Genomic DNA, 9221 nt, shown 5'->3' with positions numbered 1-9221 from the left:
CAGTGGCCAGAGGGCGGCAGCTGCTACCTAATCCTGACTCTGGGGTGGTCTTAGGAGGGAGGATCACATGGGAGCAGAAGGCTGAAGGGGAGATGGGGTGACACCATCGGGAGGGATGCAGTATTCTTCCCTTGCAAACGAGGAAGACCCTATAATTCCTAAAGGCATCTTGTCATTATACAAATCCATCCAGTTACAAAAAAAAAACCCTTCCTACCAAACATTCTAGGCAGAATAGCATTCACACCACATTTTAAAAAAAACACCGTCATCACATACTATATATTAAATACAGTTTTGGTTCACATTGCACATTTACCTTCTACATTAAGGATAATACTTCAGCCACTCCCTGATTGTACGGTACTCAGGAATTCATGGAAAGGACCCCATATGTCTTTGGGTCTACTCACTGCCGATACTTTCAAAATGTATCCCTCCAACCCTCTTATTTACACAAGTAAGCACTCTAAAACATTCCTCACAAGATAGCGCCGCTCTAGATTTCCATAATATGCATCTTTTGGTAATTTTACAACACATAATGAACAATCTGCGCACTTCAGGGGAAACCTTACCTATGTCACCCAATTGGTATTTGAGAAGGAGAAGCATGGGTGGTATCCCAACCATCATATGTATCACTCCAGCCACATCCTGCCAAAACTGTGCCACCTTAGGGAATCTCCAGTCCATGTGAATCGAGTCAGTCCCCCCACTGGCACATTTCATAAATATGTCATCTACACTTGGAAAGAATTGTGACACCTTTACTGGTGTCTAATGTAGTAATTCAAATTGATTAAGTTGTAAGCATGCATTGAGGGAGACATCTTTCTTTAGAAGGCAATACTTCTGCCTCTTAATCTCGCCAATGTTCATAGTCCGGTCTCCCTCCCATTTGGACTTGGCCGCATTCCGCTGTAGATGACCGTCCTGTATAATCTTATACAACCTCGACACTTGCCCCCTCGGTATGTCACCCTTCACTATTGCATCTGACATTCGCATGATTTTGGTTCTTGGGGGAACGACAGCCATCTCCAGCGCGCGGCTGCTCTCATTCGGAGGTATTGTAGCAATTTAAATGACATTTTTTGGGATAAACATTCCCACTCTCAGTCCCCAAGGACCCTCCACCTAGGTGATCCTCCCTCGCTTCTCCGCCCCCAGGGTCAGGATCCAAAAGCAATGGCCTTTCACTGGCCACCTGTGCGGAGGATCCAAGGGTTTTGGAGTGAGAATACCCTCAGGCATCTCACATCACACAATACTGCGTTACTGTCTCTCCCGCAACATTCTTGCCTGTTAATGTTACTCCAAGTATGCTGTACGGCGCTCCACTGCTTCTAAGCTACGTCTGCGCTATATAAATATAATAATATAAATTCAAATAAAACAAAAACTAATCACTTTTCCGATTCCTGTGAAAACCACCAACCAGACCACTATGCAATGCTGCACCATAACACCAGCCAAAACCCAATCCAGCGGCATCCACAAACATATTATGATACCACTGCGCACCCTCATCTGGATCCCTCTTTTACAGCCTGATCCAGACACATCTATGTACAACTCCCGTCTCGACCCTACTCTGCACAAACCCAGTCCATACACCCATTTTCCTTGCCCAATCCTTAGCTTTCTCTACAAGAGCATCCATCTTACAAAATCACTATGCAACTCACTCTTTACAGGTACATGGAGGAGGGGGCGCTGTTGTCCGTGAGTTAAAATGGCTGCTCCCCTCTGCCCGGTGCCTGTGACAGCCGTTATCTGCTCCCGATCGCCACCCTACTTGCAGCTGAACAAAGACTTTGTGATCTGAAAAATCAGAGAACTCTGCGGTACGTATTTCTGGTGAAACCCATCTCCTCGGCCAGTCCTGTGAATCTGAAGGCCTGGCAAAGTACTGCAGTGAAAATGGCGGATGTCATACGGCCATAGCCGTGAGGTGGCTGAGGAGTGCTCTTGCTGTGCCGGAGTGAGATGTTGGTGATATTGGTGGTGTCCCGTGGCCCCCTGCATTCCCGTGGAGGCTGCCTGATGGCTCGCCGAACAGACCTGCTGGTTCAACCTTGCGGGGGTCGCACCAGGTAGCTCGAGGAGGAGGAGGCACCCGTGAGGCAGACACTGTGTTCACTGGGGACGTGCGATCCAGCTTCCCCTGAAATTGGACCCACCTCTACTGCACAAATCCTCCGAGTACCGAGGGGGGCACAAAGCCTCGAGGAGCCACGCGATGGGTAATTGATGTACCCTACGGTCGCCGGCTCTCTGCATGTAGGTGCTCCATGACCTGCTGTAAAATCCCATATATGAATGCAGCTCTGCAGGAGGCGGACCAGGGCTGCAACAATTTTTTTCCCTTTTCCATTTTTCTTTCCCTTGCTTTTGGTGAGGACTGGTTATTTGCTGGCTGGATCTCTCCGGTTATACCTCATGTGCTAAACTGCTGGAGTGCAGGTGGGTCCTGAATTACCCCAGCTTTACACTTGGTTGAGTGGTGTCATTGTGGGCCCTCTGGCACTTTCAGCCCCCTGCTGTGCGGGGTCCTGACATTTATCAGTGTACAGTGTTTATATCGAATCCTGTATATTGAATCCCCATATATTGAATCTTTTATCTTGAAAACCTTTATAGTGAATGTATTTAGGGTGGGGTAAAGGGTAATATATTTTTGTGAAACCGTCAGCATAGATTTTTAGGGGTGGGAAACAGAGATTTGGGGGGGGCTGACCCCCCCTCCAAAAAAAATAAAAAAATCCATTCAATATAAAGGTTTTCAAGATAAAAGATTCGATATATGGGCATTTGTTATACATTACCTCGATATAAAGACATGTAACCCATGTATCATTGCTACAGTGTAGCCGTGTGGGTGTTGCGCAGTACCCACACTAACTTGCAAGCTGTACTCATTGGGACCTGGGCCATCCGGGAATCCCTGAACAGAGCAGCGAATTGATTGAAATGATCAGTTATTTATAACACGCTTTATAACCAGAGGTTTCTAAGCACGAACCCGGGGAATCTAACCTGTGTTGCTACGTGTCATCTTGCTTCCAAGGCGAGCATGTTGCCCCTGAGCTATCCTCCCGATCCTTTCACTTGAAATATACCCTGGGCCACTGCCAGCGCCTCTCACGTCAGGGAGTTGCACCGTCGCACACTCCTGCCAGAGCTTGGTCACTTCCTGCTAAATACTATTGTTGGCCAGTCTACGGCTTTGAAGTCTGTTGCGCCCTGAGATTGTTGGTGAATGGGGTCTGTGGCTCCCCACTGCAGTGTTGCTGAAACAAACCAGAGCCCAGAAATGACTAAGAAGGCTGGGAAAAAACAAAGCTCCATAAACATGCATACCAAATCCGCCCGGAAGGCCCCGGCTGCTACATCTAGCAGCATGTCTACAGAAGAAACTGCGGAACCAGCTGAACCTACTGAGGCAACGTATTTATTTATTGTGATCTACAGGAACATAACAAGAGCATTACATTGCATCATAATGCGAAGAAATATTTGAACAAGAGATAAACCTGGTTAAGTTTTGACATTTTACAGATAGAACGCCCTCTCCCCCTTCGACAAGGAAAAAGTGGAGGGGAGAGAGCAAAATCAGGGACAGAAAAAAAAGAAACAGTGGAAAAAAAGTCCTTCTGTACCCACCCCCTCTGACCCCTGGGGTCCTTACCATTCGGATCATTTGTTGTCCTGTCTGAGATGAAAACTTGCATTATGTACTGGGAACATGTGAGCCGTACAAAAGGTCACCTGAGTGTGTAGGAGAAGAGCAGGGTGTAATGACAATAAACTGAGTGGATAATAGCGACAGGCTGCCTCCGGGATGGGAGCCCAGGTTGCGACGGTCTGACTGGCCATGAACTATGTTTTGTGGCGCTGGAAAGGGTGGGTGAGCTAACCTGACTCCGTTTGTGCTTCTCTGAAAAATTGAAAGAAAAGGGAGCCACTGTGCATCAATATGCCCGATTCCATTAGCAATGCCGTTAAGCTCTCCATTTCATAAATTTCTTTCGCTTTGCGGAGCCAATCTATTTTGGTGGGGAAAGAGTTGGCTTTCCACTTTATCGTGATGCAAACGCGAGCTGCCAGTAGCAAGTTTCTAGGCATGTTTGGGAGGAGAAGCTACCTCTCCTCAATTTGTTTGTGCATCTTCAGCCCTAGCGTAAATTCAGTATCTAGGTGTACCCGCCTGCGTTTGCATATGCATTTTGCATTCTTGCCACTAACTAGCATGCCTCCCTCGCTCAGCAATTACTTTGCCTGCCCATTATTCCTTTTAATTACCATTATACGATCCAACATGCCACCTCAACATCCAACTACCATGTACACGACCTTACCTAATTCCAACTCTTCCAACAACTTACCACCAATAACAACTGAGGCACCTCCAGTGCTAATGATTAGCCTCCCATGCCCCATTGTAGACAGGAATACAAGACTCAGAGCTAGACTAGACAAAATCCATGAGCCACTCGCCCGCACCATGCCTACCAATAAGAGATCCAGCTCCACTCTCACTAGCCCTGACAACTACAGACACAAAATATCTCTGAGCCACCCTACTAAATATCCAACCCATCCCACCAACCAGAAAAATACTAAACCCCCACAGAAACTGTCGGCCCCTACCGCACCCCTAATGAGTCCCAAAATCAAGGGAGCTCTAATTAAAGCCAGATCACTAGTAGCTCACGCAACTGAAATTGCAGACCTAATTATCAATGAAGACCTGGACCTCCTTGCCATCACAGAAACTTGGCTCCACCCGGCAGCAGGACCTATGCTTATGCTAGCAATCCCAGATGACTACACCATCCTGAGACAAGACCGACCCAATTCCAGAGGAGGCGGTGTTGCCATCATTCATAAATGCAGCCTTCCTATAAGAATCATTGTCCCATCCTGCGAACTACTCTCAGCCAAAATCCCCATTACGAATACCCAAACCCTCAACGTCCATGTGATCTATGGCCCTTCAGGCCCTCTAGGCACCTTCGACGAGGATCTCAACACTATCCTATCCACCAACCTAAAAAAAGCCACACAGGTGCTCACCCTTGGAGACTTCAACATGGGCTTTAATGACCCCGAAGACCAAGCCGCCATGACCACGCTGAACACGCTCACCGAATTAGGATTTACTCAAAGAAGCCTAAAACCTACCCATGACAAGGGCAGAATACTTGACTGGGTAGCTGACAATTGCCTAGCTAACATCACTGACATCTCACCCCTAGCCTGGACTGACCACCACCTGGTATCGTTTGTGCTGTCCACTACTAGACCTCCTCCTATATTGCCCAGCAGGGCACCACCTACTCTTACGAGAAACAAAAAGAGTATCACAGTGGAGAGACTCATCCCCAACCTACTCCCCACACTTAACTCACTCCCCGACAACTTGGACCCTGAGACCTTGGTTGAGGAATACAATAAAATCATGTCCACCTCCTTGGACTTAATAGCCCCTCTCAAACTCAGGCCAAGTAAGCCCAAAACTCACCTAAACAATTGGTACACACCTTTCCTTAAAATTTAAGACAGCAAAAAAGAAACTGTGAAACTATCTGGAAAAGAGACCCATCAGCAGCCAACAAAATCAAATTCACCAAACTAGCGGCCCTGTACAAAAAAGAAATCTTCCTAGCAAAACGTACCTCCTTTGACTCTCGCATCTCCCAAGCTAGTTCAAACACGAAGGAATTATTCTCGATTCTAAAAGAAGTACAAACCCCCATAGCACCCCCAGACACCTGACATCCAAAATGCCCTAGCCAACAAAATCACTACATTACAAAATAAAATATCCTGTAAAAAAGCTTCCTTGAACAATCCTGCCCTGTCCAAGCCACCCGAGAAGCAGACTACAAGTGACTATACACGATTTAACTTTACCAAAGTGACCATACTCGAAGTGGAAAAAATCATATTGTCATTAAAACCTTCTAACTGCCAGGGAGACTTATGTCCAACACAGCTCATAAAAGACGCTGCCCGTGACCTCTCCCCATTCACCTCTCCCCGTAGCTACTACTACACTCTTGCTAATAACCTATTAACTTCACTGCCACCATCATCAGAGCCAAGCCTCCTACAATGGCCACACTTAGAGGCGCCACTTTAACTATGGCTACCCTCCTCCCGTTGCTCCGTGCCCACACATCCACACCACTTTATCCATTCTATTGGGGATAGTAAGTCTGGGTAAACAGATTCGCCCGCCCACCTTCACCTTGCATACCCTGTCCCACACACCTTAGAAATACTAGACTAGGTTCTCGCCTTATTGCACCCACTACCACGTGCCTGAACGCAGCCCCACCGACCACGACCAGAAATGGGAGACTAAGCTATCGTACCAATCCTGCTACAAAGCTCACCAGAATGCTCACCAATCAGACTAAGAACCACAAGCAGCATACCTCACTTACTGAACTCCCGCCTAATCACAACCTCACTACACTTTACTCACCACCACACTCGAAAACTAACCCTCCACAGACCTCTATCAAGGGAGCCCTCATCAACGCTCGCTCACTGGTTGCCCACGCTACTGATGTCGCCGACATTATTTCCACCAACCACCTAGACTTCATCGCCATCACGGAGACATGGCTCCACCCAGAAGCCAGTCCCTCAATAGCTCTAGCCACTCCAGACAAATATAACATCATCCGAGCTGATAGGCTGATAGCTGATAGTAACTAGTACACCCCTGCCTACAACCGAACTCTTATCAGTCAAACTCCCATTATCTGACACACAAACCATCCTGCTCCACATTATATACAGACCCCCAGGACCCCCCTCCACCTTCGAAGAGGATATATCTCTCTTACTCACCACCAATTTGAAACCGAAATCCCAAATCATCATTCTGGGAGATTTCAACTTGGGACTCAATGACCCCAATGACAACCAAGCCACTTCCCTTAATGACACGATTACTCATCTAGGTTTCACCCAACACATTAATCAACCTACACATATAAAAGGAAGAACCTTGGATTGGCTTGCAGATGCCAATTGCAACCTCTCACTGGCTGTGCTCACTCCTTGTGCTTGGACCGACCATCATCTTATTACCTTCTCTTTACCTAGATCCTTACCATCTACCACACAACCCACAAAGCTACATCAAATAATCTCCAGAAATAACCGCAACATCACTATAGAGAACCTCAAACCTCTTCTCGCGCCCATCAGTAAAGCTAATCTACCCACGCAAAAAAACAACCCTGCAGCCATAGTAGACTTATATAACAATACTTTAGAACTAGCCCTCAAGCAGATAGCTCCTCTCAAACAACGTAAAGCCAAACCTATTGCCCACTGTAAGAGGATTCAATTCAACACTACAGCTAAGTCATGGCCTAGTCTGGGATACTGAATGGAAACCCTTATTGATATATCTTTATGTCCAGTTCATGCGTTCTGGATGACTACCCCTATATAACACCCCTCTCTTGGAATCTCCCTGACCCCACTGAGCCAAGAAATAGTTCTGTTTTGCAAGTTTAAAAGTTTATTTGATAATTTAAACAATATATATATATATATCACGCTTTATAATAAATTAATAATTGGATATCACACTTAATCTGATATGATAAAGATTAACAACGGAGAATCTGGCACTAGCACACTTGTGAATAGGAACAGAAGAATAAGGTGGTAGAGAATGCTTTATATAAGTCAGATGGATGTAATGTTGAATGAAAATGCAATACAGAAAATACTCAATATGATTTCAACAAAACAATGTAATCACTTTTCTCTGGCAATTCCCTCCCCCCTTTTATGCAATGCAAGGAAATGGAAGGAAAGCACACAGTTCTCAGAAATGCAATCAAATGTAATTCAGTTCACCCCAGCAAGCTTAGATTACAGATCGGAGTTTTAAACACAGGCCCAAAATGCTTTTATATGTGCTGGCAATGAAGTGAAAAATATACTAAAATGCTTTTAATTCCCTCTAGGAGGTTCAGGGTGAGTGAAATATACTTGGGATGAGTTCAGGCTCACTTTAGCAAGGATCTAGGAGTAACTAGCAGGTTAAACGAATTTTTGGCAAATGAAAGCAAGAAAACTGCTGTTTTCACAAGTTGAGAAATTTGCAAATCGCGGCAAAATTCGCGTGTGCGTTTTTCGCGATTACAGAGGAACTACAAGGACTAGCACTATCGTTTTGGGGTCCTAGGACAGCCTAGGATCTCAGCTTCCAGATGAAAGTTACTGCAAGTCTCTAGGACAAACGGTCACGGAGATATGAGCGATATAATAAAGGTCGTTTTTCAGATTTGAAATTTTAAAGTTCAAAAAGACAAGTGACAGCTAGCAACTAGAAAATGACAGGTGACAGTTAGGAGGCAGTTCTACTTAGATTAAAATAGCTTGGATTATATTATTTTAACTAAGAGATTGGTTCTGCACAGTTTTGCTGGGTACTCACAATATATTTTTGAAATAAATGGGCCTCGCCACGGATCTGGTCAGGTTTTAGACTGGACTCTGGTCTGGTCTCGGCACTTCACAGTGATCTGGGTGTAACGCTCACCTGATTCTCGCAGAGGCGCCGGTCTTGACTGGGCGACTACCGTATCTTCAAAGGTGATGTGTAGCACCCGGTTGGCTCTTTGGGCTGGACCTCTGTGCACTGTATGCCTGATGTGTAGAGTAAGATGTCTGCAGATAGAAAATAAGGGGTTAATGAACTGGGGTTATTGGGGTGTCCCTATCTCTTTCCTCTTCTCCTCTCCTGTAGACCCCCAAAGGTTAACGCTCTCACCTTAGGTAAGTGAATGCCGAGCTCTCCATCTGCCTCGGGGCAGGGTGCTGTAACCAGTTTCTTCACTCGATAGGTAGCGCAGGCCTCTTGACTTCAGAGGACTGCTGTCCGTCGTTTACTGCACGAACGGTAAGTTTCGAGTCATTCAAATGTCTGTAAAGTCTTTAGTAATGATGTCTCTTGTTTTGCAGGGTTCCGGCGATGGCGGATGACAGGCTGAAGTGAGTTGAAGATGGAGGCCGTGTGATGAATAGAAGCGCCTGGAAGCACGTAAGTAAGCGCTTGTTGCCTGCTTCACGATGCGCTCTAACTGTCTTTTTATTTTGCAGGTACGAGTTCGGAGCGGCTGCAGGGTGCCGGAATACCCACTGGATTAGATGTGGAAAGGAGTAATGGCACGTGAGTA

The sequence above is a fragment of the Ambystoma mexicanum genome, chromosome 1p (assembly GCF_040938575.1).
Source record: "Ambystoma mexicanum isolate Mex_15411 chromosome 1p, UKY_AmexF1_1, whole genome shotgun sequence".
Lineage (NCBI taxonomy): Eukaryota > Metazoa > Chordata > Amphibia > Caudata > Ambystomatidae > Ambystoma > Ambystoma mexicanum.
Note: the sequence above shows the minus strand (reverse complement) of the source record.